This window comes from Rhinolophus hipposideros, assembly GCF_964194185.1.
Source record: "Rhinolophus hipposideros genome assembly, chromosome: 7".
In the NCBI taxonomy this organism is placed as follows: Eukaryota; Metazoa; Chordata; class Mammalia; order Chiroptera; family Rhinolophidae; genus Rhinolophus; species Rhinolophus hipposideros.
In genome coordinates, this window is record NC_138053.1 from 53,102,398 (window position 1) to 53,113,050 (window position 10,653).

Here is a 10,653-nt window from a genome sequence, read left to right on the forward strand (position 1 = left end):
GGCGGACGCACCGGGGCCGCCCCCCCTCCCAAGCTGCCCAAACCCGCACCCCTCCCGCCTGCCGTCGGGTCCTCGCTCCTGCTCGCGGGGGCCTCAGTGAAACTGCGGGACTCAAGCCAAGGAGCACCCCGTTTCCCTCACCCCAAACCCCACATAACTGAGGTGGTGATTTATTTGCTAGGTTTTGCGATAACGGCAGTTCAGCTTTAATTAATGAAGCCTCCCATCAGAACTCCCCAGGGCAGAGGTTTGGACCGGTGGGAGGTTGGAAATTATGCAGAAGATACTCCGTGAAAGGGGGCGGGGGGGGGGGGGTGGAGGCGGGGAAAGGACTTCCTAAAACTTCAGAAGGACCGTGGACCAAGTTAAGAGGCAGATGATACAAAGAGGGAATATATTTATAATGAGGGATTAATATTGTCAGTATAATTTTCAAAAAACATGACTATTACAAAATGGAATGAAACGTGTCAAAGATTTTATTCAACTCATTAATTAGATAATTGTTTATAATGGTAAGTCTGGTTTAAAGACAATTGAATAAAGCAATGTTAGAATAAGATGGCAAAACAGCTTTAAAATTGGGTAGTGTCCTACAGTGACTCAGCCCTATGTATCTGAGCCTGAAATAATTCTCTATGACTCTTGACTCCAGTCTCTCGGCTTTTGGTTCTGATTCATCTTTCCCTCTTCATGAAAAGTAGAAGGTATTTACAGCTGAGTAGATTTCTCTGCCTGCTTTTTACTTGTAGAGATTTGGGGGTGCAAAGACCTTTTTTTCATTTGGTGCTATCTCTATCCTTTTCAGTTCAAACTGACCGTGTTTCTGCTGATACAATTCAGTAAATTGACTACAAAACAAAAACTGTTGATTCTCTGTGCATCTCACTAAGGTTCATGCCATTAGACAAAACCTACACCCACCGATCTCTTCAAGGTATGCCCTTCTCTACCTCAGGCTTCTGCTGAGGGATAATAACTTCCTTAGAAACTCTTTTGGTTGATTGAAAGGATCTGTCAGGCACACCCTTAAAATAGTTAGGGGACCTGTCTCATTGACAGATACTCTGAGGCACCATGTTAGATCTTTCTGAGGTCTTGAGGGCTTTTATAATCACACCTTGGTTTCATGTTTAGACACGTTTTCCTGAAAGTGCCTGGACTTGATCTCTATTCTTTCTTCTATGGAACATTCCTGGGTTTTTGCCTAGCTGTGTTCCCAGTTTGGAAACTGTAAGACTCTTCAATAAATCTTAATTATTGAAGACTCCTTTTGAATTTGTTCAACAGCTGTAACTTTTTTTTCTCCCAAATGGCTAGCCAGTCATCAAAATAGTCATACATTGAATAAGCCATTCTTTCTTCACTGGTTTAAAACACGTGCTATACTTTATTCTAAGTTTTCTTACAGAAATTTAAAAAATTTTTCAATTATGGTTGACATTGAATATTATGTTAGTTTCAGGTGGACAGCATAGTGATTAGACATTTATATATCTTATGAAGTGATCTGCCTGATAAGTCTTGCACCCACCTGACACCATATATAGTTATTACAATTATTGACAATATTCCCTAAGCTATATTTTACATCCCCGTGACTATTTTGTAACTGCCAATTTGTATTTCTTAGTCCCTTCCCCTTTTTTACACAGCCTCCCAATGCTCCCTTCCCTCTCCCCTCCCCCTCCGCCCCTCGCAATCTGGCAACCATCAATTTGTTCTCTGTATCTATGAGTTTGTTTGTTTTATTTATTTTGTTTTTTAGATTCCACATATAAATGAAATCATATGGTATTTGTCTTTCTCTGTCAGACTAATTTAACTTAGCATAATACCCTCTAGGTCCATCCATGTTGTCACAAATGGTAAGATTTCATTCTTTTTAATGGCTGAGTAATATTCCATTGTATATATGTACCACTTCTTTATCCATTTGTCTTTTATTTTTTAAGTGTATTTTTTTTAACTTTTTATTTATTTAACTGTGTTTTTCCAGGACCCATTAACTCAAAGTCAAGTAGTTGTTGTCGAGGGCACAGCTCACAGTGGCCCATGTGGGGATCGAACTGGCCACCTTGTAGTTAAGAGCACTGCGCTCTAACCAACTGAGTTTACCAGCCTCCCCTATCTATTCGGCTTTTGATTGGAGCATTTAATCCATTTACATTTAAAATAATTATTGATAGGTATGTAGTTATTGCCATTTTATTAATTGTTTTCTGATTGTTTTTGTAGTTCTTCTTTGTTCCTTTTTTATTCTCTTGCTCTTTTCCTTTGTATGTTGATGACTTTCTATAGTGTTGTGTTTGGATTTCTTTTTCTATAGTTCTTGTATATCTCTTGTAGATTTTTGGTTTATGGTTGCCATGTGCTTCATACCTGAAGCTATGCTTACAGCAGTCTGTTTTAAGATGTGGTTCAAACACATTCTAGAATCACTACCATTGTTAGTCACCCCCTTCACACTTTTTTTGTCATTATTTTAACTTCTTTTGTGTTAGTTTTTGTTTGTGTATCATTAATTTACTGTTGTAGTTACACACGATCTTCCTACTTTTGTCTTTTAACCTTTACACTAGCTTTAGTGTTGGTTGATCCACTGCTTTTATTATGTTTGCCTTTGTCAGTGAGAATTTTTTTCTTTGCAATATTTTTTTACACACACACATATCAGGGGTGCCAAGAAAATGCATACAAGTGGACACTTTGGTCAGTGTTGCTCAAGCAGTAGTTCGTCATAATCAGAAGTGTCTGGACACTGATGGTAACCACTTTGAGCACCTCTTGTAATTACAGAAGTCAGACATGACTTGTATTCATCTTTTGTTATCGGTGTATATTGAGTGTTACAATTTGAATAGTTTTTTCCTTTCTTAAAATGTGTATACATTTTTTTGGCTCCCTCTGTATACAAGGTCTGATCATTAAGTTTGCGAACTTGTTGCAACGATGTTGCTAAGCTTTTTTGCTATCAGAGGGATTATTCATTATGAATTTGTACCAACTCGACAAATAGTTAACTGAGTTTACTATTGGGAAATACTGAAATGCTGCGTGAAAAAGTTAGACGACCTGAACTTTTCACCAATAATTCATGGCTCTTGCCTCACGACAAAGCACCATCACGACGGCACTGTCTGTGAGGGAGTTTTTAGCCAGTAAACAAATCCTGTATTGGAACACCTTCCGTACTCACCTGATTTGGCCCCCAGTGACTGCTTTCTTTACCCAAAGATAAAGGAAATATTGAAAGGAAAACATTTTGATGACATTCAGGACATCAAGGGTAATACGATGACAGCTCTGATGGCCATTCCAGAAAAAGTTCCAAAATTGCTTTGAAGGGTGGACTAGGCACTGGCGTTGGTACATAGCTTCCGAAGGGGAGTGCTTCGAAGGTGACTGTAGTGATATTCAGCAATGAGGTACGTAGCACTTTTTCTAGGATGAGTTCATGAACTTAATTGTGTGTGTGTGTGTGTGTGTGTGTTTCTTATTAAGGAAGTCCGTTTAACATTTCTTGTAATACTGGTTTGGTGGTGATAAACTTCAGCTTTTTATTATCTGGGAATCTAAATTTTCATAAAGATGTGTAATTCTGTTTGGGGCTCTTTATTCTGTTTTGTTGGTCTACATATCTTTTCCTGGGCCAATTGCTATGCTGTCAATGTTATACTGCTTAAACCATTATAATTTTGAATTATACTTTGATATCTTGAAGGGCATACACATATTGTTCTTGTTTCTAAAATTTCTTGCCATTTTAAATAATGTTTCCTTTGATGTAAACTTTGATTGCCAAGGTCCAAAAAAACTGTTGGGTATTTTTAGAATGGCACTGACTTTTTAGATTGATTTGGAGAGAACTGACGTCTTTGTGATATTGAGTCTTCCCCCTTAGAAGTACTTTCTCTTAATTTATAAAGTTGTTTTTTGCTTGTCACCAAAGTCTCATAGTCTACACGAGGCTTTCTCATTTCTTGTTAGGCATGTTCCTAGGCCTTTCATTCTTTTGTTGCTGGTGTTAATAGAACTTCTCCCCTTGTTTGCGCCTCCCCCACCCCGAAATTATTAAACAATGAAGAAGAACTTTAGGTATTGGCCTGGAAAGATCTTTCCACTGGCTGCTTATACCACCAGCCTTACCCCTCCACTTCAACCAGTGTGGAAACACAGTGGCCAAAGTCTTATTTCTGAACCGTACACTAGGTCATGTCACTTTCTTACTTAAAACATTTCAGTGGCTTGTTTCCCATTGTCCTTAGAATAAAATTCAAGTTCCTTGACGGGATCCGCATGGTGTCGCCAAATCTGGCATCTGCGGGTCCCTCTGACTGCATCACTTCACTCTTGATTGCCCAGCTTCAGGCACCCAGGCTTTCCGTTGCTTGAACCCACTGAGCTTTCTCCTCCCTCACAACCTGACCTAAGTTATTAGCAAAATGGGGGAGCAAAAGAGAACTAGTCCAGCCTATTGTGGCCCTATGCTGAGCACATTTTCATCTATCAACTGACAAAGATGTTCTCGACCAAACTTTAGTCAGGAACCTTGGAGCTCTCTTGACTAACATAGCCCAGTTTTAGCAAGAATTCTGGTGAGTCAGTTTTGGGAGAATCCCACCCACTCTCCTTTGATAGCTGATCATCCTGGCCTTTCTCCTCCTCCGCCAGCAAGAATTCTATTAGGTCAGTGTAGCTAGAGGCTCCCCTACTCTTGATGTTTCCTCTTAATAATTTTCCATCCATTGATACCCTACACCCACTCTGCTTATTGGCTAGAAATCCCCAGCTGTCTCAGTTGTATTTGGAGGGAATTGAGCCCAATCTCTTTTTCCCGTTGTGATAGTCTTGACATTTATTGCAATAGTCCTGGGTAAAGTTTTCCTTACCATCTTAATAAGTGTCAGGATCATTTTTTCTTTAATATGACTTATTTAGGCAATATTTGTGGGTCAGTTAGCCATGGGCAGAGAGGGGAAAGAGGCATTTAGGAAATTTATCATAATTCTAGCTCAGGCTTGTGGATAGATAATTTATCAGTCATTCAAGGCTTAGTGGTACTAGGGACCAGAATCCACTCCAGCTAGTTTTAGCAGAAATGAATTAACTACAGGGTATCAAGTGGCTCATACAATCTTGTAAGAGCCGAAGAACTTGACTTGGCTGATGTTCCTTGAGCACCTGCTCCTTTCATGACCAGGAAGCCATATGCTGGAGGGAGGAACCTCCATTAACAGCTTCTAACTCTAGAATCATACCAGTTCAGCTCCAGTTCGCACTAACAAAAGGGATACCTCATCCCTTGTCTTTGTCACCACGTAATTCACTTCTGAATTCAAGTCTCAAGTAACCACATTGAATAAAGTGAAAAACATGCAATCCCAGCAGCAAGGCTGTCTATGAAATGCAGTTTCCAGTCTGTTACTACAGGGAGATGCACAAGGAGGAGCTTGAAATGGATGAAAGCTGAATCAGTGAATTCAGCATCCTCATGGACCGTTATGCAATTCACTGAGATGGGCGGACAGTCTAGGGCCTGGGCAGACTGGTGGGCGGAGCAGCCTAACTCCTAAAGAAGCATGCAGAGCCTGTGGTGGGGGCAGCTCCTGCTATTGGATGTGGCTCTTCCCTCTGACTACCTTTTTCTGCTCTCATGACACAGCCATAAATAACCCTGAAATATTTGTGATTCTGTCACTGCAATCATGAAAACTGAGATTGAACTCCATTTGGCTTAGGAACGCTAAACTGGGCTTCCCCACAATGACAGGAGGGTTTGGAGTTAAATCTGCTGTGGCAACTGGAAAGCATTCTTTCTGGTTTGCTAAGAGGAGCCATAGAAACAACTCTGAACTCCCTTGTCTATTAAACACTGCCACCTGGTGGGAATCCATTCTCTCTCTCTCTCTCTCTCTCTCTCCCCAACTCTCCATCTGCACCTTCTTCTATTGATGAATTTTATTTATATAATTTGGCTACTCATTTAACCTGTTAATGCAGACCAAATACCAAGATGCTGAAAAAATTCCAGATCCATCTGGAAACATTTTGGTGACCAAAGGCTGCTGGGATGCCGCAAAATGCAAAGATCCACAATAGACTTCTTCAGACTTCTAAAATCAAAATCTGTACATGTGGGGCAAAGGTCATGTTGGTGACTGCATGTCTTCTACCCCTCCTAAAAATGTCCCTTCTTTACCCTCCTTCCACCCTCCACAATTGGTCCTGAAATGTGAGATGTTACAATAGGAATCTGAACGGGGAGGGGACTGGGAAGTGTAATGGAAAAGGGACTCAATTTTTTTTCTTTCTTTCCAAGTCAAGTTGTTGTCCTTTCAATCTTGGTTGTGGAAGATGCCGATCAGCTTCAAGTTGTTGTCCTTTCAGTCTTAGTTGTGGAGGGCGCCAGCAAAAAAGGGACTCAATTTGATGAATGTAAATGAACCAGGGAGTATGAGAGGACATCTCTCTGGTGAGAAGAAAAGGCACTAGCTGCTCAGTTCAGGGTTTACTAGGAGGGTGCTGCTGCCGGGCCTACATTGCCAACCCGCCCTGCCCTCCAGCATGAAGAAGTCTAGAGCGGTGGGGAAGTCTGCCTTCTTGGGAAGAGCAAAGTTCTTGGGGATTAGAGATCGGCATTGGGTTCCATTCCCTGCCAGAGGCATTCAGTCTGGTCTGTTGCCTCAGAGGTTAGGAGGCCCCAGGAGAAATGTGAGGTTGACTCAGGGGCACTTCTCACTGGACTCTGTAAGCAGCGAGCGCTCGTATAAGTGTTCTGGACAGTGTCAGCATGAAGCCCTGTGTGCTGTGCTGTGGTGTGTGAAGGACCAGAAAACTCCGCCAGATGTCTCCAGATAGTGCTGCATGGGAACCGCTTCCTTTTGGTGAAGATGAGCTGGTTAGATGACGGAGCCGTGAGCTGGCCCATCTGAGCAAGGGGGTATGTACCCTAAAGGGCCTGCAGGTATATCACAGGCAGGCCTATGAGGGGAGACATGGTGACCCCTTAACAGTTCATCATGGCAAGAGCAGGTTGGGGTGGGAGGCATAGCCTGGGAACAAGCACTGAATGAATACACTGGGAAATCACACAGCGACCTCTATGGGAACAAACCACACAGACTTCATCAGCCTCAAGTCCCAGTGTGAGAAGAGCAGTAGAAATAACCAACAGCAAAAGAGTGGCCACGTCCTAGTCTTACCAATGTGCCAGACTCCACATGAGTGGAGAAATACTTTCCTAGTATCCATCAAGGAATCTTCCTGTTACAAAGGGACAGGCTCTGAGAACCAGAAAACAGCTCAGATATCACTAGGTCCAGGGGTTCTATTTCATAATGTATCAGGCTTACCTTGGGAATTTAGGAAACACACCAGGATTTGAGCTCCAGCCCAGAACTATTAAATAAGAATCAGCAGGTGTAAGATGAAGGTGATTTTTTTTTACAACTTTATTGAGTGTCATTGACATGCAGTAAACTACATACGAGTATATTTAAAGTGTACAGTTTGGTGAGTTTTAGGTATGTAACAGTAGAACAATCACCACAATCAAGATAAGGGACATTTCTATCACCCCCAAATGTTTCTTCCAGCCTTTTTGCGATCCAATCCTCCTGCCTCTGCCCTCTCTATCCCCATACCACCCCTGCCTCACCTCCCATCCAGACAACTGCTGATCTGCTTTCTGTCACCATAGATTAGTTTGCATTTTCTAGAATTATATAGAAATGGAATCATGTTCTCTTCTTTGGTTAGCTCTTTGTTTTTTTTAACTTAGCATAATTATTTTGAGATTCATGCGTGTTGCGGCGTTTATCAATAGTTCATTCCTATTTATTGCTGACTAGTACCATTGTATGGATATACCACAATGAGTTTCTCCATTTACTATTCGGTAGACACTTGGGTTATTTCCAGAACTCCAGCCACTTCTGGGTAGGATGAAAGAGGAGACACTTATTTCTACTGTCCCTGCAGCATCTCACTGGCCGTGCTTGTGTGGCACTGTCGTCCCTCCTTACAGTTGGCATTTTATCATCAGTGTTTCCGTACTGCCCTAGCCGTAGAGGACAGCAATAGCACGACCTCCACAGCTGTAAATCCCTTTTAGCTCTGCATGGGGTAAGTTCCTGTTACTTGAGGCTCTATCCCATCACACTTGGCATCCCCAACTACCTTCCCATTCTTCTTTTCCTCAGGCCCTTACTCATTTGCCTCAGTCTCCAGACAAAGTGAGATAGCTGCTTTTCATCCTTTTATGAGGCCTTGAACTTCCCCTTTGCCCTAATTCTGTTCTGACCACTCTGCCTGTCCTGAAAATCCTTCCCTTTCTTCTCTATCAGTCTCCTTGGCTCCGTCCATCCCCCAACTCTGCTTATCAGCATTCTCCAGTCAGTGTGGGGCTGGTCCAGGAAGAGGCAAACAGATCAATGACATAGAATTGATAGCCTTGATGCAGACCCTGTGAGATGTAAGAATTTAATACATGCTGGAGGAGGCGTCTCAGATTCGGGCAAAAGAGAAGGGTAGTCAGTAAGTGGCAGAGGAACAATTGATGAGCTCCCTGTGGGGAAAATCAATTTCGATAATTATCTCAGCCCTCCAAAAATTAATTCCAGATTTATTGATGAGGTAAGTTTTTAAAAACCTAGAAGAAGTCAAAAGTGAACACTCATTAAATCTTTGCAGAGGGAGGCCTCTCTCTTAGCTTAGATTTGGGTGTTGCTCATAAAAGAAAAAAAATCAGTAGTTTTAAAAAATCTATTAGACTTTTGCATGTCAAAAAAGTATCCCACATTAAAATGTACTTCTTGAACTTCAAAAACTATTGTGACAAATACAGCTAGTAACGGCATAACATATTTACTATATAAAGTACTCACACAGATCAATAAACATTTTATAGAAGAATTGCCAGAGGATGTGTCCAAATAAGGAAATGCAGTTGGTTAATGAACATATGGACAAAATGTTCAACCTCGTTTGCTGCATTCAAATATGTGTACAATTAAAAAAGAATGAGACGTGATCCTTTGTCGGTTAAATTAGTCAAAGAGTAAAAACCAGTTTGAACACTACAGCGACCTATGCTTGATCACAACTTGCAGGAGTCTCCTGGGGGCTAAGAGAAGCTATCATATTAAAAGCCCCGCTATATACCAGATGCTTTACACACAGTATCGCAAACCCTTATGACAACCTTGCAACATACACAGGATTGGTTTTATTTTACAGATGAGAAAAGGGAGGCTCAGAGAGGCGCTGCTAGAAAGTTTGAGATCCAGGATTTGAACTCCTCCCAGCCTAACCTCCTATTCTGTTCTCAACCCACCAGGGCAGGCTGCCTCTCTGGAATTCTCTTACCTGGCAAAGAAGAAGGCAGCATCTGCCATAGGGCCTGAATTTGGAAGAACTACTTGCCCCCTCTACTCCCCTCCGCAACCCCCAATCCAGAAGAAAGATGGACAAGAAGTTAGAAGTAAACAGAACAAGGACTGAGAAGAAAAAAGCAGAATTCAAAATCAAGGGACAAAGTGTGCAGAGAAAAACAAAACAAAACAAAACTAGCTGCGAAGAGACACACTGCTGCAGCCCCCTCCTCCCCTCCCTCTCTCCCTTCCCACCAGGTAACTAACTGTTCCCTGTCTCCATCAAGTAACCCTGCCTGGGCTGGGTCTAGCTTGCAAACAGGTCACATCAAGACATTTTACGAGTAGGTATCAAAGAGCCAGAGTCCATCCGTTTGTGGAGGGCAGGTTGTCTGTCCTCTGAGAGCCTCTGTCTCTACCCAATCCTCCCCTGTGGATAGTGGATGTTATACAACCTGTGATTATTTACTTGACTATTACCCAGTGTAAGCAGTGTGATGTGGGTAGGAGCAGTCAGCATTTGAGGACCTCTCGTGAGGAATCCATACTTCCGGGAAGATCCGTGAGCTTCTGAAGTACACCCATCAAGAAGATACATTCCAAAACTATGGATTTGAATATTGTTTTTGAAATAGATCTAACAACAGAGGGTTGGTAAACGAGCATAAGGAATGACCGGCATGATTACCCACTGGTGAAATGCAGAGTTGAAATCTGTGGCTGACTAGAAAGACCTTACAAGCCTTGCTGCCGTCACCCAAGCAAGTGTTAGCCTCCAACAAGCCCAGCCCGAAGCCTTCCGAGCAGCAGTTGACCCTTGGATGTTCTCTTGACCTGTGTTCTTCCTCATCCCCGTGCAGTCTGTTTCCTGACCCAACTAGAAAGCTGGCTAATCCTGCCGCAAACTTTGTTCCTCCTTGGAGTGAACCTCTCAAGCAAAGAGCTAGTTAGAATGCCTAAAGACAGAGGGGACCTTGCCCCAGCTCACAAGAATGTATGATCGTTTTATATCTGCTTGTTAATAAACACTGGCCCATTTAGCAGAATTTGGTCCCAGATTCCCTTTCATTGTAATAAACAACCTGGTAACAAGCGTATCAGGGAGAGGATGTACAGACCCAGCTGTTTCTCCTGCCAAAGGCTACCATCATTTACAAGAATAATGAAAACAACAACAAATTAATTACACAACACTTGCTGTGGACACATTGGCTTAGGTCAATTTGCAAGGTGGCCCTTTTAGCCTGAGAACACATCTTCATGATGCCCCGAGAGCTTT

General features: G+C 42.2%; 1 protein-coding gene across 4 annotated transcripts in view; it reads left to right on the forward strand.

Annotated features, from left to right (window-relative positions):
- Window positions 1-10,418, forward strand: part of GFM2 (GTP dependent ribosome recycling factor mitochondrial 2) — a 79,524-nt gene extending 69,106 nt beyond the window's left edge. For 3 of the 4 annotated variants that reach the window (XR_013993625.1, XR_013993626.1, XR_013993627.1), the window contains one exon: window positions 9,341-10,418. The gene's annotated coding sequence lies outside the window, so the exon portion shown is untranslated. The remainder of the gene's footprint in view (window positions 1-9,340) is intronic. The other variant, XR_013993628.1, reaches the window with a different exon arrangement.
- The last annotated feature ends 235 nt before the right edge of the window (window positions 10,419-10,653 follow it).